At 45.1% G+C, this 22,493-nt stretch overlaps 1 pseudogene across 1 annotated transcript in view; it reads right to left on the reverse strand.

Moving 5' to 3' along the window:
• LOC309544870 overlaps window positions 1-8,742 on the reverse strand; it is a 30,735-nt pseudogene extending 21,993 nt beyond the window's left edge. Inside the window, exon 1 of the transcript in view lies at window positions 8,080-8,742. The product of the transcript in view is annotated as an uncharacterized misc_RNA (transcript). The remainder of the gene's footprint in view (window positions 1-8,079) is intronic.
• Window positions 8,743-22,493: the final 13,751 nt, after the last annotated feature.

Consider the following 22,493-nt stretch of genomic DNA (forward strand, 5'->3'; position numbering starts at 1 on the left):
CCCAATATGTACTGTATTGTAGTGTCTCCTCACTCCACTCCTCCACAGCACAGTTGCAATGCCATATACAAAGAAATAATTCAATAGTGCTTATACTCTTAAAAGCATATATTTTTTAAAAACAATAGTATGGGTACTCACCTTTTGCCGGTGCTTCCAGTGCACCAGTCTAAACATAGAAAATATCCTCCAACAGCAATTTCATTCATGCCTGCAAGCCGTGAGTCTACATTCCTGGGAGGTGGTTCTGCCTAGCCGCCGGATGCCGTCACTGTACTTGCCCCTCCCCAATGCGTATCCACACAGGGACACGCGTCTTCATCAGGGGGATATTCCATTGGCATCCCAATAGAATACAGTATCTCCACAAGAACAAGACTGCCATTATTACATAGATATACCGATGTAAACAGAATGTCAAAGACTGAAACTTTTTAGACCAACTGCGACTGGTTCCCTCTTAAGATAACTTGTCAGGGTTTGCAATGTTTTGAGTCTAACCCTGCACTTTAAATGAAGGCCCCTCAAGGTGTCTAATTGCTACCAGGGACACGCTGAGTACATGTTTCAGGTGTTACATGTTTCATTATCTTTCTAATTGTTCTTTAAGCCATACATGTAGTAAAACCATCTTCTTAAAGAAAATTATTGTTACCTAATTAGTTTTTAAAACTAGATCTATTAATATCTTACAGGCTGTAATGTGTTCAGAATACATGCAAATTTGTTTTAGATTTGATAAAAGATACATTTGCTATTTGCATCTGTCTAATATTATCCAGTTAAAGCTTAATAAGGCTCTTAACACAACTTCTTTGAAGGCTGCACACTATTTATAATGTATCCATCTGCTTGTCGGAGCCCATTTGCAATTTTGTTGACAATGTAAATTAGAAGTTTGTTAATATTTACTTTGCTATTGGCACAGCGTAAATGATTAATTCAGTAGGTGACAGGACACTGCTGTTTGAAAAGGATGTCCTGTGGTAAAGTTGCCATGGAAACAGTCATGCCTTCTAACCATACATTTTAACAACCGGTTCTGGTCTTTGGTTCCATTGTTTCCTTTATAGGTATGATAAAAAAAATATTTTTTGTTTCTTCGGTTTTGTCAAGGTCTTACCTTGCCCTCCTGTTGGCAGCCATCTTGGACATGTGCAGACTGCTGTCTCTTATAAACTCTGATTGCGTCTTCACTTGTCTGCTGCTTGGATGTCGCTCAGTTATGATGTTGCACACCTGACTATATCAATCACCTCAGGGGTTGCAGTCCTTGCCCTTGCATTTGTGCTCCAAGGCTAGCAGTCTTATGTTCTCCGCGTTCCTCTGTGTCTGACCAGGCCTGGCTGACGACTCTCCTGGCTCTCGACCCTGCATCGGTAGATGACCCAGCATCGAGAGACTACCCGCTTCTGGACTCGACCCCGGTTTGGATGACTACCCGCTTCTGGACTCAACCCCGGCTTGGGTGACCACCCGCTTCTGGACTTGACCCCGGCTCGTCCTGATCTCGCTCCTTTCTCTTGCCAAAGGTTTATTGTTGTTTGCTCCAATAAACTGCCTTATTTTACCTGCATCTCTGTGTGGTCTGCTTTCCTGGCACCCTGACAGTACGCAAGGGCCATGAATTCTGATGATGCAGGTACACCTATGCTCCCCCGTGCCGGTTACCAGGCTCGATCAACAAGATCACCTTTTGGGTCAGTTTGCTCAGGTGCTGCAGAGGTTGCTTGCACGCACAGCACACCCTGCTCCTGGTGCTGCTAGGCCAGTGGTTGCTCCTGTTGTTGCTCCTCCTGCTGCTTCTGTTGCAGCTGAAGTCACTGTTACCAGAGGGATGACTGGTTCAGCCCCCCCCCTTCTGCAGCGCTATGGGGATGAACTGAGTCAGTGTTGTGGTTTCCTAAACCAAGTAGGCATTTATTATGGGATGGTTCCTCAGGCGTTTCCTTCTGATAGGTCCAAGGTGGGCTTCCTAATCTCGTGCTCTCGGACAAGGCCTTGGCCTGGACGAATCCCTTATGGGAGAACAATAATCCTGTGATACTTGATTACCCGAGTTGTGTTGCCTCCTTTCGTAGGGTATTCGATGTGCCTGCTCACTCTGCCTCTGCTGCAAAGCTGCTCCTGTGCATTCAACAGGGTATACGAACCATTGGCAAGTATGCCATTGATATTCGTACCCTGGCAGTAGATGTGGGCTGCAATAATGAGGCTCTGGTGGCTGTCTTCTCTCATGGTCTCTCCGATGCATTAAAGGACAAGATTGCGAACAAGGACCTTCCTGACAAGCTCAAGGCTTTCATTTCCTTCCTGATTTTGATCGATACCAGGCTCAGGGAGAGACCATTGTTTAAGGAGTGCCTGCAGAGACCTCCTACTAGATTGGCTCCTACATTTTCTTTTTCTTTCCAGCCCATTTCTCCCTCACCTCCCATGCTTCCTGGGGGTGGTGCGTCTGGCTGTGAACCCATGCAGCCGGGGTTAACTCACCTTTCCAAGGCTGAGAGGGCCCTTAGGAGGAGGGAAGGCCGGTGCCTGTATTGCGGTCTTGGGGGGCATTTCCTGAAATCTTGTCTGACCCGTCCGGGGGCAGATCTTAGGTGGAATTTTCTCGTCCCCAATTTCCTGTAAAAATAAACCGCTAATCACAGTTGTCCTGTCCTGGGCGGCGGGTTTGGTGGTTACTCAGGCGCTGGTAGACTCCGGTGCTGGCGATCATTTTATTGACAGCACATTTTCTGCGGAAGATTCCATACCCTTGCGGTTTCATGTTTCTCCACTGGTTATCAAGGCGATGGATGGCAGAGCCCTGCAACTGGCACAGGTTACCCACGAGACTGTTCCGGTAGATATGGTGATAGGGGCTGTTCATTGGGAGTCGACCTGTTTCCAGGTTATTTGGTCCCTGCACTACGCCGCCGTTGTTTTGGGGTACCCTTGGCTTCAGAGACACAATCCAACCTTTGATTGGCAGTCGGTCGAGATCCTCTCTTGATCTCCACAGTGTGGCGCTGTTTTTATCCGTGGGCCTGGTAAGGTACTTTGTACCTCCTCAGATTCAGTGTTGCCTACTGAATATAGTGTGTATCAAGATGTATTTGACAAGCACAAATACATCTTCCTTCTCCTTGTCGTACGATTGTGCTTTAGACTTGCAACCTAGTGCCATTACCCCTTGTGGCAGGGTTTATCCTCTTTCGGTCAATAAGGCCATGGAGGAGTACATTGCGGATGAGCTTGCCTGGGGTCACATTCGCAAGTCCTCTTCTCCAGCAGGTGCCAGTTTTTTCTTTGTAAAGAAAAAGGGGGTGAGTTGAGACCTTGAATTGATTATAGGGGCCTCAATCACATCACGGACAAGAATGTATACCTGATTCCATTGATTACTGAGTTGTTCGACCGCCTCAAGGGAGCAATGGTCTTCACCAAGCTTGACCTAAGGGCCGCGTATAACCTCATAAGGATCAAGAAGGGCGACAAGTGGAAGACCGCGTTTAATACCAGAACAGGTCATTAGACGGGTGCTGCAACGGTTTCGTGGGAATAAGCATTTCTGTAAGCTTAAGAAATGTGAATTCCACCTGTCTCAGGTTACCTTCTTGGGCTACATCATTTCTGCTGAAGGGTTCTCCATGGACCCTCAGAAGGTTTCGGCTGTTCTACAATGGCCTCGCCCCAGTGGTCTCCATCCCATTTAACGTTTCCTTGGGTTTGTCAACTACTATCAGAAATGTATCAGGAACTTTTCCTCTTTGGCCAAACCTGTCTCTGATCTGACCAGGAGGAGCAGCAATTTCCACAATTGGACGCCTGCTGCCATCCAAGCTTTCGAGGTCCTCAAGTCTGCTTTCACTTCAGCTCCTATTCTATCTCATCTCAATCCAGGTTTGCCCTTTGCCCTAGAGGTGGATGCGTCTGAGACGGGAGGAGGCGCCCCCCCTGTCTCAGCGTCGGACACCTGATGGACCTTTACTTTCTTGTGGGTTCTACTCCAAGAAGGTTCTGTGGTTCCAGTTCTCATTCTCACCGATCATAAGAATCTGACGTATCTCTCGGAGGCCAAGAGGCTCACACCCCGTCAGGCCAAATGGGCCTTATTCTTGTCTCGTTTTAACTATGTGGTCTCCTATTTGCCCGGCTCCAAGAATGTTAAGGCTAATGCAGTGGTTGTCCAACAGGGGGGGGCAGGGTTGGTCTGGCACACATTGGGGGGTGTCAGAGAGCACCAGGGTGACACCCAGGGCCGGCCGCCGGACTGCCTCCGCCGCTCAGTGACACAGGAGAGCGCAGCATGAGGCAGTGTGTCTGAAGCAGAACAGGGGAGAGAGAATCACTAGCCCTGAATAAACAGCGGGAATCGCTGGAGATAGCTTTCTAAGTTAATGAGCAGGTGATTGGTTGCTAGGACCCCCTAGCAACCAATCACCTGCTGTTAACTAGCAAAGTTATCTTCTGCAGTTCCCGCTGTTTATTCAGGGCTAGTGATTCTCTCTGCCCCATCCTGCTTCAGACACACTGCCTCCTGCTCCGCTCTCCTCCTAATAAGGAAGGAGGGGAGAGCTGGGGGGGGGGGGGCAGGGGCTATTTAATGTAAAGGATTCCATGGGGGGGTGGCCGAATAATGTAAAGAGTTCCATTGGGGGGGTGGCTGTATAATGTAAAGGGTTCTATGGGGGGGGCTGTATGATGTAAAGGGTTCCATGGGGGGGCTGTATAATGTAGAGGGTTCCATGGGGGGGCTGTATAATGTACAGGGGTTAATGAGGGGGCTGGATAATGTAAAGGGGCACATGGGGGGGCTGTATAATGTAAAGGGGTCATGGGGGGGCTGTGTAATGTAAAAGGGTTCAGAGGTATGAATGGAGCTGTGTAATGTAAAGGGGTTTGGGGGGACTGTGTAATGTAAAGGTGTTTGGGAGGGCTGTGTAATGTAAAGGGGTTTTGGGGGGGCTGTGTAATGTAAGAGGGTCCATGGGGAGCTGTGTAATGTAAAGGGGCCCATGGGGAGGCTGTGTAATGTAAAGGGGCCAATGGGGGGCTTTGTAATGTAAAGGGGCCCATGGGTGGCTGTGATATTTAATGGGGTCCACAGGTGTGGGGCGGGGCTGTGTAATGTGTAAAGGGGGCAATAGGTGTGGGGGGCTGTGTAATGTAAAGAGGTCCTAAAGTGTGGGGGGCTGTGTAATGTAGAGGGGTCTAGAGGTGCAGTGGCGGTGAATTGTAAAGGGGTCCAGAGTTGCAAAGGCTGTGAATTGTAAAGGGGTCCAGAGGTATGGGGCTGTATAATGTGAAGGGGTCCAGAGGTATGAGGGCTGTGTAATGTGAAGGGGTCCAGAGGTAGGGGGGCTGTGTAATGTGAAGGGGTCCAGAAGTACGGGGGCTGTGTAATGTAAAGAGATCCAGAAGTCCAGAAGTACAGGGGCTATATAATTTAAAGGGGTCCAGAGGTACAGGTACTGTGTAATGTAAAGGGGTCCAGAGGTAGGGGGGCTGTGTAATGTAAAGGGGGTCTTCCAATATTTTACCCGCAGTTATAGCTGCAGTCCTATAGATTTCTATTAGGTTGTGCGTTTTTTTCTGTACTTTCTGAAAGCGCACCAAAAGTCCCACATGCTGCATCTTTGGCGCACTTTTAGAAAACAGGAAAATAATTGTTTGGGGGAGGATAACACCATGTTTCCCTACACCAGGTGACACCAACCCTAGTGAGGCCACTGGCAGTAGCACATAGTAAGTGTGCCACTGCCAGTTACATGTATGTCTGTCTGGTACCACAGGTCAGTCAGCTCCATTTTTGCAGAGGAGGAGAGGCCTGGCCGCTGGGGGGGGGGGGGGGGTTGAGAGATATAGGATCTGCCCCGGGTGCCAAATGCTCTAAGCATGCCCCTGGGCTGATGTCTTGTCTCACCAGTATTCTGAGTTGTCCAGGGAGGACTCTGTGCCGACACCAGTCATACCTTCAGATCATATTGTGGCTGCCATCCGCACCAACTTAACCTCTGCTCTTGGGGAGCAGATCTTGGCTGCTCAACCTGATGCTCCCACAGAGAGACCTGCTGGCAAATGTTTTGTACCTGCAGGGTTGCGCATCAGACTGCTGCGCATGTACCACAATTCCAAGACTGCCGGTCATCCTGGAAAGAACCAGATGTCCTGGGCCATTTCCCGTCAGTTCTGGTGACAGTCTCACCGCACTTGCTACACAAGGCAGAGCCAGCACCCAGACTTGCAGGACACCTGGAGCGTTATCTATTAAATTCTCCCCGCACTGATGTTACTGCATATGTGGCTGCTTGTTCGGTTCTGTGCCCAGAAAAAATCTCCTCTGCATCTTCCCTTGGGCCCACTGCATCCCATTCCCAATGGGGAGCGTCCCTGGTCTCACCTGGCCATGGATTTTTTTGTGGAACTTCCCAGTTTTGAGGTTACACGGTTATCCTCATGGTGGTCGACCGGTTCTCTAAGATGTGCCACTGTGTTTCGTTTAGGAGGCTGCCTACCGCTCAGGAGGTTGCCTCAGTGTTTGCCATGGAGGTCTTTTGTTTACACAGGTTGCCTAAGCAAATAGTTTCGGACCATGGGAGTAATTTTGTCTCTAGGTTCTGGCGCGCCTTTTGCTCCCAGTTGGGTACTCGACTCTCCTTCTCCTCTGCCTACCATTCGCAGTCCAATGGTGCTGCTGAGCGTTCCAACCAAGCTCTGAAGCAACTTCTCCACTGCTATATCTCTGACCATCGGGACAATATGGTTGATCTGCTACCCTGGGCAGAGTTTGCCAGGAACTCTACCATCATCTCGTCTTCTGGAATGTCTCCATTCATGGCCAATTATGGGTTGCAATTCGTTGCATTGCCTTGGTCATTCTCGCCAGAGGACATTCCGGCTGTGGAGGATCATCTTCGTACTCTCCATTCCTCTTGGGTGCAGATCAAGGAGTCTTAACAGGTCTCTGCACAGCGTCAGAAGCTCCAGGCAGACCGGAGACGTTTGTCTTTTACGTGTCACTTTTGAAGCCACTGGTTTGCAATCACTATATGTCAGGGAACTACCAACAGTTTGGCCAATCAGAGCATTCACGCATTGGCGCGAATGCGCATGCGCGACCAATTCCGGGCAAACACAGTCAAGAATGTGCGTGCGCCAATGCGCACGTGCATGCGCCGTGCGTAATGGCGCTTGGCGCCAAACGGCCTATTTAAAGCCAGCAGCTACAGTCACTAGCTGCTGGATGATCATCAGTCTCCCATGTTCCCCGGTGCCTTGTTTTGCTTACTGATCTTTGACTTCCTGTTGCCGACCCGGATTGCTTGACCTTGATTCCTCTTGAACCCCTGGCTCCTGACCTTTTGGCGTGTTCCTGGACTCTCTCCTGCCTTCTCCAGTTTCTGACCCGGCTTGGCTCCTGACTTTGCTTTACCAGTGTCCCGTGGATTACCCAGCTTACTTCTGTTCCTGCAGCATGCCTGCCTGGCCTGCCAAGTAATCCAGATCTGCCTTGGACTTTACCACTCATTGGCTCCTGCCTCCATCTGGCCGTCCCAGCCGGCAACCCATGCTACTTTGGGCACAGCACTCCCTGTCCCACTTCCAGGGGTGCTCTGCACCTAGCCGCAAGGGGAGCCTTCTCTAAACTCCAGCTTAAGATCAGGTACGTGACACTATACTTTCTCACTTCATGAGGAATATGAGGTTAGCAGCATCTTGGATTGTCTTCTGTTCCAAGGTCAGGTTCAATACCTGGTGCACTGGAAGGGTTATGGTCCTAAGGAGAGCTCCTGGGTTCCCTCCTGTTAACATCCATGGAGACAGGACAGCCATTGAGTGTGACATCCACTTTTATTGCAGGAGTACTCCCAGCTACTCGAAACAGTCCAACATGCTGGACACAGGTCTCCTCATCAGAGCTGAAGCCATTATTATCCGCATCCACACGAAACGTCTGTGTACGTCTACCTCTTGTGGTACCGTTCAGGGAGCGGGAGCTGCGGCAAACACGCCCAATATGACCAGTCTTTCCACAGAGAAAACAAACGACATCCTTGAACTTGCAAGCAGGTGTACTGTGAGTAGTGTTACCACAACGGTAGCAAGTTGGTGTCCTAGAGACAGAAGAAGTAGGGTGGCGAGGCTTAGGTCGATTTGGGGACGGTTGTCTTGGGTGTCGGGTGATAGCAGTGTGGAATATTTCCTCTCCCTGGTTCGCAGGAGGGTCAGGTGGTGCCTTCAGTAGGATGGCATCTCGTGTAGCCAACTCCATGACCGTAGCAAGGTCAGTGGCTTTCGTCAGGTCAGGTCGGGTACTGTGAGTAAACGTTTCTGTATGGCTGGGTCGTAGAGTCCCATGACAAACATGTCGCGGAGAGCTGTCTGCAGGTAGTCTCCAAACTGACAAGTGGCAGCTAGTTTACGTAAACCAATGATAAATGTCTTTATGTCCTCCCCTGCCTGCTGCCTCCTACTGTAGAATTTAAACCGCTCTGCCATTTCTAACGGCTTTGGGTTGTAGTGTGCATGTAGCTTCTGAATTAACTCCGGTAGGGGCTGAGAGGCCGGCTTGTCTGGGGAAATGAGGTCTCTGAGAGTACCATATGCAGCTTGTCCCAATGCTGTGAGGAAAACTGCAACTTTCTTTTCTGCAGCCACACTATTTGCTTCCATATACTGCTCTAGCCTCTCCACCCAGGAGCTCCATGACTCAGCAGCAGGATCAAATGGCTGAATAAACCCTATGAAGGCCATGTGTGCTAAAATCCACAATCCTCGTCGCCACTGTTATGTCCCTTAAACACGAGGGTGTTGCTAGCAATGCTGCCAGTATCTGCTCAGCAAGTTACACACAGGCTGGATTTACTTCTTAACCAGGAGAGCTTTATTACTCACTCAGAGACATGCTGACATGAGGAGTCATAATATAACAGCTTCTGTTCCTAACAGATGTAATCACTTCTCTGTACCATGCTGCTGCTTCCAGGCTCCACACACTGTGTCTGACTTCCTGGTACAGCCCCTTCCCCATCAAGCATCAGGAGAAAAGGGGAAAGGTCACAGTTATACTGCACAAACATCACACCTCCGCTGCTGTTCATGCTCCCACCCTTCTCTGTGCTTTCCATGCTGGCTTTCCTCAGAAACCGTTTTTTGCTCCGTGGAGGAGGGGCCATTGAGGGGAGGGTACTGTCAAGGTCTTACCTTGCCCTCCTGTTTGCAGGCATCTTGGAAATGTGCAGACTGCTGCCTCTTATAAACCTGATTGCACCATCACTTGTCTGCTGCTTGGATTTAGCACAGTGATGATGCTGCACACCTGACTATATGAATTACCTGATGGGTTGCAGTCCTTGCCATTGCATTCGTGCTCCAAGGTGCATCACTACTAGCAGTCTTCTGTTCGCTGTATTCCTCCGTGTCTGACCAGGATTGGCTGATGACTCTCCTGACTCTCGACCCTGCATCGGCAGATAACCTGCTTCTGGACTTGACCCTGGCTTGGATGACTACCAGCATCTGGACTTGACCCCGCCTTGGGTGACCACCGGCTTCTGGACTTGATCCCGACTGTTCCTGATCCCTCTCTTTTCTCTTGCTATGCATTTATTGTTGTTTTCTCCAGTAAACTGCATTATTTTACCTGCATCTCTGCGTGGTCTGGTTTCCAGGCACCCTGAAAGGTTCTCAGGTAGAAGAAACGCATAAATATCCACGGAGACAATGCAGATTAGAAAAACCTGCATTTTACAGGTAGGAGGCTGTTAGATATACTGTAAAAAATGTTAAATTTCAACATATAGTTTTACACCTGTCATTTGTTTTGGGTATTATAAAGCAAAATGTTACTTTTAAGAAGGAGAAAGCATTACTTTACCACAAGGTTGGCAATATACAGCATATCTCTTACTGTGAGATAGACATACAAATTCTACACCCAAGGAGGAAAACCTGGCACTCTCTTGGTGAGAAAATGATCACCCTGCCCTGTAGCTGCAGAGTAGTACTGAAGTGAGCTTTCACTTAAAATCCAAGCCTATTCCCACTTTTAGTTCATTCAGTCCTAATTTTGCTGTCCTATTCAAATTTATACTGTATGTGGACCCAAGGCAAAAAGCAGCAGCTTTTTTTTTTTGTTTTTTAGACTTCCCTTACTGTATCAAAGCCTTTGGCTTCATGCAAATACTTAAATAGATAAAAATTTTACTGCATATGAGATATGTGCAGGGAAGCCACTGCATCCGTCAAAGACACCTGAATCACATGTGTCTTTACTACAAAAAAATCTGCTGATCATTCAGCAGAAAACGTTTTTCCATTAGCTTATTACAAGTAGAAGACAGAAATTTATGGTAATGCACCTGAAAAAGTTAACAAATATCCTATTGTTTAGAATAATTATTTCTTTGGACTTGAACACTACAGTAGGGAAATACCGGACTGGCTGATGGACCCCCAAGGGGTACAATCTAGAGGGGAGGAAGGAATATGGAAGAAAAAAAGGAAATAGGGGGGGGGGGAGAAAGGGTTGAGGAGAATAGAATTGAGGGTAGTAGCTTATATCAGGAGAAGGAGCTAGGGTGGGTGTCAGGTGGAGGGTGGGGGCACTCAGTTTTCTCCCCCCTTTTTTCTTCTTCGTGTGGTGTGTGTTTAGGGGGAGAAGCTCAGAGGTGTACGTGTCTAGAGTCCAATTCCTTGGACAGTGGGATCAAGAGCCCTGGATTTTCTTCCGCTTTTCTCTTCATTAATTAGGGAGTTTTTAGGGGGAGAGACTCAGAGGTGTACGTGTTCAGAGTCTAAAACCTTGGTCAGTTGAATCAATGGTGAAGGGAAGCCCTAGGGCATCACCACAGATCTCTCAATTGTCATTTCATGTGGGTTTAGGAGAGGGGAATGGGTTGAGGTAGGAGGGGGGAAGTGGGGGGGAAGGGGTAGGGAAAGGAAAGGTGTGGGGGGGGGGTAAGTATATGTTGCTTAAGTCATTTTTGCCCTAGTGAGAGTCAGTTCTCTCCCCCTCCCCTCACCAATATCCCTCTGTTGACATTAATTAAGTTAAGCAACAGGAAGTTGAAGTCTGGGTAAGGAAAGGTATAAAACTGAAGGAGAGGATGAGAGAGGGAGGAGGAGGAGAGGGAGAAAGACAAAATAAATTACACTAAACTTCTTATCATATAATGTCAACACCCCAATGAAGAGATCAACAATATACATCAAGTGTAGTATTCCTTCAGGAAACACACATCACACATGATGTTAACATCAGACTGTACTCAAAAGAATACCCAACCTGGTTCTATGGAGACTCAACAACTAAACGCGCAAAGGGTGTTGCCATTGGTTTTGCTAAAGGATTGGATGTAATGATAGAAGAGAAGATGATGGATCTAGAAGGGAGATATATGTTCCTGAGGGGTAAGATACAGGGGAGAGAATATACTCTTACGAACATATATTGCCCAAATAAAAAAACAATACAATATCTGAAAAAGGTAATGAGTAAGCTAGAATACTTTAAGAAAGGTATAACAATAATGGCTGGGGATTTTAATTTTTGCCTTGATCCGGAGATGGACATGACGTCGCATGCATCGAGGAAGGGAGGTAAGAAATTGAGCCAGGTCAAAAAGAAAGTTACATCAGGTGCAGCTGTTGGATGCCTGGAGGATACAACACCCCGGAGAAAAGTTTTATACCTATTACTCCTACGTGCATGGGACGTTCTCCAGATTAGATTATGTGTTGGTGGATCATAGAATCTTAGAAAATATAGAGACAATAGGAATAACAACTTTGTCAGACCATGCCCCAGTAAATGTAAATCTGAGACAAGAAGAGGTGCAGGAGAAGATGAGTAATTGGAGGTTGAATGAGGATTTAATGTTAGACAAGGAAATAGAAAACAAAATAAGAGAGGAGATACAACACTTTAGGCCCTTTTCACACTTGTGCAATTTGTCATGCAACTTTGGACATCAGAGTTGCACGACATGTCGTTTTCCATGTTTTAAAGTTGCAGCAACTTCAAAGTAGTTCATGCACTTCTTTGATCCGACTTTCATGCAACTTCAGGGCCATAGACTTCAATATTAACCCTCAGAAGTTGCATGAAAGTCATCCTAATTGTTATACTATGCAACTTGTGTGCAACAGTTGTCCATTAAAACTGGTCAAAAGCCAAAGTCGTATCCACGTTGCATCTATCCAAAGTTGCATCAAAGTTGCACCAAAGTTGCATCAAAGTTGCACTAAAGTTGCACTCCAAAGTCGGTGCATCTTTGAATTCGTACAAGTGTGAAAGGGGCCTTAATTTAAAAGAAACATCGGAAGTAGCAAAAGCCAGAGTGTGGGAAGCACACAAGGCTTATATTAGAGGAATATTAATATACTTGGGGGCTAAAAAAAAAAAAAAAAAAGTGGGAGAGGGCTAGTAAGAACAATAAGATTCTAAAAGAAATATACGAGTTGGAGCAGGCACATAAAATAATGGGGGAGGGAGAAATACAGCAGTCCTTGGTGGGTAAGCGTGAAGAATAAAAGGAAGTAATAGAACAGAAAACAAGAATAGCATATAATAGAGTAGCTGCAGATAGATACAGGTGGGGTAATAAACCCGGGAAACATCTTGCAAAAATAGTTCAAAGTAAAAAAGCAAGGAATCATATAAGTACAATGAAAGATAAGCAGGGTGAGAAAGTATATTTGACCAGGGAGATTGCGGAGGTATTCCAGGAATATTATAGCGCCTTGTACACAGTGAGACAAAAAGGATCGCAGGAAAGTGAACAAAAGAGAACAATGGAAATATAGGAATACTTTAAAAAGGCACAATTACCAATATTAGAAGAAGAGAAATTAAAAAGATTAGAAGACCCTATATCGGAAAAAGAAATTGAAATAGCCTTAAAAAATACATCCACAGGTAAAAGCACAGGTACAGATGGCTATTCGACCCTTTATTATAAAAAAAATTAAAGAACAGTTCTCAAATGATGTGCTTACTTTAACAGTATAATAGAAGGGAATGGGTTTAGGAAGGAGTCCCTGTTAGCCCACATCACATTAATCCCAAAAGAAGGGAAGGATGTAACCTTGTGTGCAAGTTACAGACTGATCCCCTTATTAAATGAGGATATAAAATTTTATGCAAGTTCTAGCAACCAGATTGAAGGAGTTGATGCCCGAGTGGATACATGTGGACCAAACAGGCTTTGTCACAGGAAGCGAGGGGAAGGACAATGGGATGAGGACATTATTAATTATGCAAAAAATGGGGGGCGTGGCCGAGCAGTGGATGTAACAGGACGTGTTCAGCGCTCTATCCACCGAAAATCCTGCAACTAATCCTCCGGGTGGCAGATCCACTCACCCGATCTGATCACACTTGGCATGGACACCTTCCTCAGGGAGAGCAGACCCAACCTGAGTACTTTTCTGCTGTTTTAGCATGTCCAAGAAGCCTAAATCCACCCAGACAGCTCCGAACATGCCTGGACAAGATGGCGCCACAGCCCGTCTCCTCGTGAAGGAGAACTACAGGGAGGCCGCCTAAAAACTCTTCTCCCGCTCCTCACCAAAGGAGGCTGCAACCTCACACCTGACATCGGCTGATTCTCAGGGTGCTGGAGGGGAGGACGATGACACGGCACCACTGGAGGACCTGTTAGCCATGCTCTCAGAGTAGGACACAGTGAGTATGGCCCTTGATCCCTGCATTCTGCCAGCCTCAATTGATGGGGAAGACCCTGAACCCACACTGTGGGATATCATGGTGGGGGTGACCACCTGTAACACTTCTTTAACAGCTCTCACGAATGACATCAAAGGAGTGAAAGCCAAAGTCTCCTTTTTTAGACATGATACACAGACATTGAGGGAGAGAACGGCGGCTTTGGTGGCTCGGGTTTGCACAAGAGAAGGATGATATGGCACCTCCTATGAGGGATTTTAAACAGACTGTACTCCTCACAACGCAACAGGCAGCCAGGATGGATGACTTGGAAAACAAGATGATGCGCAACAATATATGGGCTGTTGGCATCCCTGAAAGGGCAGAGGGGATTATGTGGCATTTATTGAAAATTGGCTATTAACAACCTTTGGAAAAGAGACTTTTACTGCCATGTTTTCTGTGGAGCGTGCTCATAGAGTACCCATGTGACCCCTGCTGCCAAGTAACCCTCCCCACACATTTTTGTTTAAGCTTCTGAACTAAAAAGACAGAGACCTGATACTTGCCAAAGCCAGAAGCATGGGTGATGTCCTTAAAATAGAAAATCAAAGAATTTCCCTGTTCCTGGATTATTCAGCTGAGGTGCAGTAACAAAGAGCCAAATTTACTGATATTAAACGTCACCTTAGATCCCTCAATGGTCAGTATGCTATGCTCTCTCCTGCCAAACTTAGAGTGGTTGCCAGGGGAGAAGTGTAAGTTTTTCAAAAACCCGCAGCTGCATTCCACTGGCTGGAAAGGGAGTAAAGAATGCTACGTGCTAGCACGCCTTCCAGGCAAGCAGCATCCTGATGGAAAGCTCTCTCATTGGATTACAAGGTCTGCTGCCCACCTACCGGTGAAACCCTTGTTTAGGCAGAACCAAGATGCGGTTTCTTATGTGTCATTACCAACTGGAATCAGTTGAGGTAGTTTTACAGCTTGCTGCTTTACCTTTGAACACTTCTATTACCCCCCAAGGGAGTCCTACATGGACGATTTGTTACAAGGTTGTTTACCATATGAATCACATTGGTCCTTTTCCTATTGACAATGTTTTTCTCTCCTTCTCTGTCTACTTACCCATCAGACTCTCCACTCCCAGGACGAAGAATGGAACTCCTCTCTCAGCAGACCTCAGCTTTGTGTTTTCCTCTCCTCATCAAGTGCACTCGCCGCTCCAGGGACCACGACCGGTAATCAGAGCACGGTATATGTTGCTTTATTCCTGTCTGCAGTGCGGAAAACTTGGGATCTGATCCCCGTGTTAGGCTATCAGCTACCTAATGGTCTGACCTGATATCATGCCTAACACAGTTCGGGTGCTGTCCTGGAAGGTACAGGGACTTAACAACCCAGTAAAAAGGACTGCAGTCCTTCGCAGTGTCAAACATCTTTGGGTAGACATTATTTGTCTACAGGAGACTCACCTGCCATCCCCTTTATCTCATTGCTTTTCTACGAGACTATTTGCCCATCAATATCATTCCACCCACTCCTCATACTCTAGGGGTGTGAGTGTGCTGGTTAGACACGGAACCCCATTTAAATGTACTCAGGAAATTCTAGACCCTCATGGTCGGTATGTCTTTCTGCTCTGTAGTATTGCCGGTTTGTCCTGCCTATTGTCGGGTGTGTATATAGTACCCCCTCCTTTTCCAGCAAAGGTCCTTAGAATGCTTGCAGGCCACATAGCACGCTGTCCAGATGTACCGCTTTTAGCGGTTGTGGATTACAATACCATATTGGATATGCAATGGGATAAAATGTCATCTCTCTCCCTGGCTCCCATGGGGCGTATGGGCAATACACCCTTCTCTCGTCTTGTGTGGGAGCTTGGGCTGACGGATGTGTGGCGATTACACCACCCAGATGTTAAACAGTTTTCTTGTTATTCTGCTACATATGATGGTCTTTCACAAATTGATTTGGGGTTAGGGAATGACTTGCTCCTGGCTTTCCTGGTCTCCTCTGGCTGGGTTCCTCAGGCATATTTCTGATCACTCTCCTTTTTGGGTCAATGTCTCTGTACCCTCCCTACCTAAAATTCAATGTTGGAAATTTAGTCCGTTCTGGTTATCCCTGTTCCCATACCCGGATCCTGTTCCTAGGTTGCTGACCTCCTTTTTTAATGTTAACGTTGATTCTGCTTATCTGGGGGTGGTATGAGACGCAGCTAAGGCTTACCTGGGGGGTAAATTTATACGTATTATTAAAGGAATCACAACTTCCACTAAAGCCTGGGAAACACTGGTGCTTGAGGAGGCTGGGAAAACAGAGGAGGCGTATGTGGGGAACCCGACAGAGGATACTAAACAGGCGTTGCTGGCTGCTCAGACGTTATCTAAAACAGTAGAAAATCAACTGGCAGAGAATAAACGCTTTTTTCTGCAGCAGCGGTACTTTGAAGAGGGAGAAACTACTGGACATATGTTAGCGATGTTGGTGCGCACACAGCAAGCTTCTTCTTATATCTCCGCCATACGGGATCCTTCGGGATCTCCAAAAACTTCCGGACTTTTCGCTCATTTTATCAGGATTTATATTCTTCCAAAGTTCACCCTTCTGACACAGAGATGAATTCCTTTTGGAAGCCTGTTCCCTGCCTCGCCTATCGGCCTCGGATGCGGGGATGCTTGATGCTCCTCTAACTGAGGAAGAATTGAGAGAAGCTTTAAAACTTACCCCTAATGGGAGGTCTCCTGGGGTGGATGGTTTATGGGCACTCTGCAGAGCATCTCCTGCCTCTATTGCTAAAAGTGTATAATTATGCACTCCAGATGGTGTCCTTGTCACAGTCAATGAATGAAGCTATAATAGTAGTATTGCTGAAGCCGGGCAAAGCTGCTCTTTTAGCTTCTTCTTATAGTCCTATCTCACTACTTACTGTTGATGTCAAACTTCTTGCCAGAATCCTAGCTTCCAGGTTAGCGAAAGTTGTTCACAAATTGGTACATAGGGACCAGTCAGGGTTCATTCCTTCCAGATTCACGGCACAAAACCTTAGATGCTTATATTTAAATTTGCAATTGCTTGTGGATAACACTGGAAACAGGGCAATTTTTTCGCTGGATGCTGCCAAAGCCTTCGACAGTGTCGAGTGGTCGTTTCTGTGGGGGGTCTTGGAGCATTTTGGAATTGGTAACTCTTTCATTAATTGGATTCGAGTGCTTTATGCTCATCTTACTGCTCGCATTAGAATTAACAAGGAGTTGTCAGATGCTTTTACGTTGCATAGAGGGACTAGGCAAGGCTCCCACCTTTATCCCTTATTTTTTGCCCTGTCTTTGGAACCGCTGGCGGCGAGTATTCGTGCATCGCCTGCAATTATTGGCTTTGAAAGAGGATCATGTTTAGACAAAATATCATTATACGCTGATGATACTTTGTTGTATCTGGGGGCCACTCAGGCCTCACTGCAGAAAGTAATGATTAATGACTTTGGAGCCTTGTTGGGGTTTTCCATAAATTTGGATAAATCGGGTCTTCTGCCTTTGGACCCATTACTCGGCCCATTATCGAGAGGCGCTTCTTTGATTCAAATAGTTTCCACCTTTAAATATCTTGGTATTTATGTCTCTCCAGACCCAGAGGATTTCATTAAACTGAATCTTATCCCACTCCCCCAAAAATTTTGAGAAAAATGTGCTTCATGGTGTAAGCTCCCCTTGTTGGTCATTGGTAGAATACATTTGATTAAGATGGTTTGGGCTCCCCAACTATTGTATATATTCAATAATTCTCCTGTGTGGATACCACAGAAGTGGTTTGCTCATATTGACTCTTAATTCCAGGAATTGTTATGGCGTAAAAAAAACCCTAGAATTAGCTTGTCTGCTCTTCAAATGGGTAAGGAGCAGGGTGGCATGGCTGTTCCCCACTCTATTGCATACTATCTGGCTTCTCAGATGCAACAACTGGGGGGTTGGGGACACATTGATTTGCAGGATTCTATTCGGACACTGGTATCCCCGGGAAACCACGTACCCAGCCATTGCATACTTAGAGGCAGGATTTACACATATCACGAAAAGGGCTCCCACGATTCCGCTTCTCACCAAAATGCACGGAAACCCTATTTTTCATCCGTCTGGAGGATCGGATGAGAATGGACAGGCGGTCCGTTCTCATCCGATCTCCCCATAGGGGATCTGACAGCTCTGGCTCTGCACACAGAGCAGAGACGGAGCTGTCATCCGCCTGCTCAGCGGGGATCGGCGGATCGATCCCCCGCTGAGCAGAACGGACTCCGTCGGGCAGTGTGCCCGTGTGAAAGGGGCCTTACACAGTTCCCCACACATGGCTAATCTGTAAGGCAAAGTCTACAGGCTTGGAAAGATCAGTTTGTAAATGGATAGAAAACTGGCTAAAAGGTAGAATTCAGAGAGTAGTGGTAATGATTCTTACTCTGAATGGTCTAAGGTTATCAGTGGTGTACCCCAAGGTTCAGTGTTGGGACCCCTACTTTTTAATACTTTTATAAATTATATAGGGTCTGGGATTAAAAGTATAATTTCAGTCTTTATACAAAAGAAAAACCTGGCGCTGAGAACTAATTGCCAAAGAAGAAACCCAAGAAGTTAACATATGGCCAAAAATGTGTTAAAAAATTCGTGAAAAAATAGAATGCGGAAAAAAAAGCACAGAGAAAAATCTGCATGGAAGAAATAGCCTTGGGTTCTGAGTTGGGGGTGCAGCTGTCTCATAATCAATCCCAAATGATGGAAGGACTGAACAAAGAAGGAGTTTTAGCACTCACCAACACAGAAAAATACACCAAGGCTAAACATGTTGGAATACAATGTCACAGTTTAATGTGATAAAATGATTAAAAACTTGTCCACAGAAGCTCCAATCGGAAGATGGCGAAAAGAAATAACCCCATCCGCAGGTCACCATAAGAAACATGGACAATGGAACAATACCTGCAGGGGTGGCTGGTGCTGTTGCTGATGTATCCAGAGAGGCAAGGACTCCAGAGAGAGAGGTATAATTTTGTCTCTGTACAAATTAGTAAGACCTTGTCTGGAATATGCAGTTCATTTTTGGGAACCAGTTCTCAAAAAGGATATCGGGGGAGCTGGAGAAAGTCCAGATAAGGGCAACCAAACTGATAAGAGGCCTGGAGGAGCTCAGCTATGAGAATAAATTAGAGGAACTGAATCTATTCTCTCTTGAGAAGAGGAGATTAGGGGGGGATGTGATCAACATGTATAAATACACAAGGGGTCCATAGAGTGAACTTAGTGCTGAGTTATTCACTTTAAGGTCATCACAGCGGACAACGGGGCACTCTTTATGTCTAGAGGAAAAGAGATTTCGTCTCAAATACGGAAAGGTTTCTTCACAGTAAGAGCTGTGAAAATGTGGAATAGACTCCCTCCAAAGGTGGTTCTGGTCAGCTCAGTAGTTTGCTTTAAAAAAAGCCTGGATTCTTTCCTAGGTGTACATAATACAACTTGGTACTAATATTTATAGGTAAAGTTGATCCAGGGAATATTCCATTGCTTCTCGGGGATTAGGAAGGAATTTTTTCCCCTGCTGTAGCAAATTGGATCATGCTTTGCTGGGGTTTTTCGCCTTCCTCTGGATCAACTGTGGGTATAGGATTGTGTATACGGGATTGTATGATTGTGTTTTTTTTTTTTGTTTTTTATTTTTTATTATTGAGCTTGATGGACTTGTGTCTTTTTTCAACCTAACTATGTAACTATGCAACATTTAAGGCTGTCTAGGATCGATTTTGTTCTAGGTAATGAGAAAATGCTTCCCTTGATCTCCTCTTCTCGTTATGTGCTGAGGACCATTTCAGATCATTCCCCCTTATGCGTCCAAATTCTGATGTCAGCTATTTTCAAAAAATCCTTTTGGAAAATCAACCCATTTTGGTTATCCCTATTCCTGGACCCTGACCCCATTCTAAATACACTAACTACTTTTATTCATCCTAATAAAGACAGACTAGAGGCTGTTAGATATACTGTAAATACTGATATATTTCAACACACAGCTTTACACCTGTCATTTGGTTTGGGTAAAAAAAAGCAAAATGTGACTTTTCAGAATAAGAAAGCTTTACTTTACCACAAGACTGGTCATATACAGCATATCTCTTACTGTGCGATAGATATACAAATTCTACACCCAAGGAGAAAAACCTGGCACTCTCTTGGTGAGAAAATGTTCACCCTGCCCTGTAGCTGCAGAGCTACCAAAACTGTAAGTACTGAATGGAGTTTTCACTTTCCCACTTTCAGTTCATTCAGTCCTAATTTTGCTGTCCAATTCAAATGTATACTGTATATAGACCCAAGGCAAAGAGCAGCAGCATTTTTTTCAGACCTCCCTTACTGTAGCAAAGCTTTTGGCTTCATTCAAAGACTTAAATAGATAAAGATTTTACTGCATATGAGATATGTGCAGTGAAGCCACTGCATCCCTCAAAGACACCTGAATCCAGTGAATGCATGGGTCTTTACTACAAAATAATCTACTGATCATCAGCACAAAAGTTTTTTCCATCCATTTGCTTATTAGAAGTAGAGGACAGAATTTTATGGTAATGCACCTGAAAAAGTTGACAAACATTCTATTGTTTAGAATGTATTCATTCTCAGTGGAAACGGTCATGGCAGAGCAGGAATTCTTATCTAGATGCTTCCCAAGGAGCACCTTATATCACAACCCCTGATGAGGGTGTCACATACTCTTGGCCACAATCACATCTCTGTGTGTCAGACTCTATGTACCTTCCTGGACTTCTCTAGGCCTCAAACTTAACCCCCCCCCCCTACTAGTGCCTCTCCAGCTTGTCATTGTAGTGCAACTTCTATACAAATTACCCACCTCTCTCTATCTCTTGCTCTCTCTCTCCTTGTGGTTTACTGAGGAGAACTTTTATTTCCCAACACAAAAATCACCACACTTGTTTGACCGCACCCAGGTCCTCTGCTTCTTGCTTATTCTGATGTAGGGCTTTCTAGGATTGATCTTGATCTAGGTAATGAGGAAATGCTTCCCTTGATCTAGGGAGCTGAGATGAGGCGTTATGAACTGGGAACCATTTCAGATCATTCCCCCTTTTGCGTCCAAATTCTGATGTCAGGTATTTCCAAAATATCCTATTGGAAAATCAATCCATTTTGGTTATACACTGACTACTTTCATTCATCTAATAAAGACACAACATCCCCTGGGTTTTTCTCGGATGCACTAAAGCACTTTTTAAGAGGTCAATTTATTAAAACAATCTTCTCTATTAAGAACAAGATCAGATCCTGGGAGCGTACTGTGTTGCAGGAAGTAAAAAGAGCAGAGGTTAATTATGTAGACCATCCCTCAGCATGTACTGAACAGTCTTGGATGGAAGCTCAACGTATAACTAAACAAGTGCTGTTAACAAAAGCAGACAATACAAGGTTTTTCCTGCAGCAGAGGTTTTTTGAAGAAAGGGAAAACACGGGTCATACAGTATGTTGGCTATGAGGGTGAAATCACATAGAGTTTAATAGCACTTTAGCTGTTTATGCACTAAGGGATTATATTGCACAATTGCACTTTTTCATCCTAGCACAGCATCACATATACCGAATAGATGTGTTTTTATATATATAAGCATATTTCATACAATATATATATATACTGTATATAACTGAATTTTGGATGCGATTCACAGAAATTTGAAATAAGGAGAATTTTATCTGTTTTGGTTTAGTACACTATATGTTTGATTACTCAGATGCACTTTGATCCAATATATTTATTTACAAGCAGATGTGATTGAGGCATAATTTAAAATTTTAAACCTGTATTCAGTACCTTAAACTTGACCTAAAATATATATATATATATATATATATATATATATATATACATCTAAGAGGAGGTAACACTTTGGAGGGCAGTACATTCTTTTATATATATTGGCCAATTAATTCTGTTTAGGTAACAGTTTAGTACTAGCGGCACCTAGATTTAAATCACCTTATTGTGGTAGCGCGAGGATCATCGCAATCTATTGCTTTTCGTTCACATTTGTGGCTGCATGTCATTTGTTTTGTCTTTTTTTGGTTTTCAATGTTAACCCTGGAAAAATGTATAGGTTCTAAAATATTTTAATCTGAGGACCAAAATAAGATAACCATGACCGTATAACACACAGAGTACTCTTCGCCAAGAGAAAGAATTTATTTGTTTCTTCCAAAGACTTGCTGGTAGGTTAATTGGATACAGTCTAAATTGGTCCTACTATGTGTATAAATGAATGTGAGTGAGGGAACTTAGATTGTAAGCTCCTTGAGGGTAGAGACTGAGGGTAGAGAGTGATGTGAATGTACAATGTATTCGTAAAGTGTTGTGTAAATTGACAGTGCTATATAACTACCCAAAATAAAAAAATAAATACATTTGTTTTATTTTCTCTTTGACAATTAAAACTAATGCTGGTGTTTCTTCACCTCGCAGCCTTGCCTGTGTAATTCCCTTCACTCCCAGCCTCATGCACGCTACATTCCCCAATACATGTCTGTGCTGCCAGTCATATTGTTTTAATTGTTTTCCAGGTTTTGAGAGGAGCAGTGTTGTGGGAAGTAATATTTATTAAGTTTTCATCATGCAGAAATAAATCCTCTCTCTTGAAGTAGAATACATTGAAACATAGATAAAGTGTGGTATATCACTAGCCACTATTTTTGTTCTTGGTTACACGAAACTACGCATGCTACCCAGTCATGCAGCAACCCCTTGCAACCACATCCCAACACAATTTGGGTCCCAAGGCAATAAAAAGAAAAAATGT

The sequence above is a fragment of the Pelophylax lessonae genome (genome assembly GCF_965119305.1).
Source record: "Pelophylax lessonae genome assembly, chromosome: 1".
Lineage (NCBI taxonomy): Eukaryota > Metazoa > Chordata > Amphibia > Anura > Ranidae > Pelophylax > Pelophylax lessonae.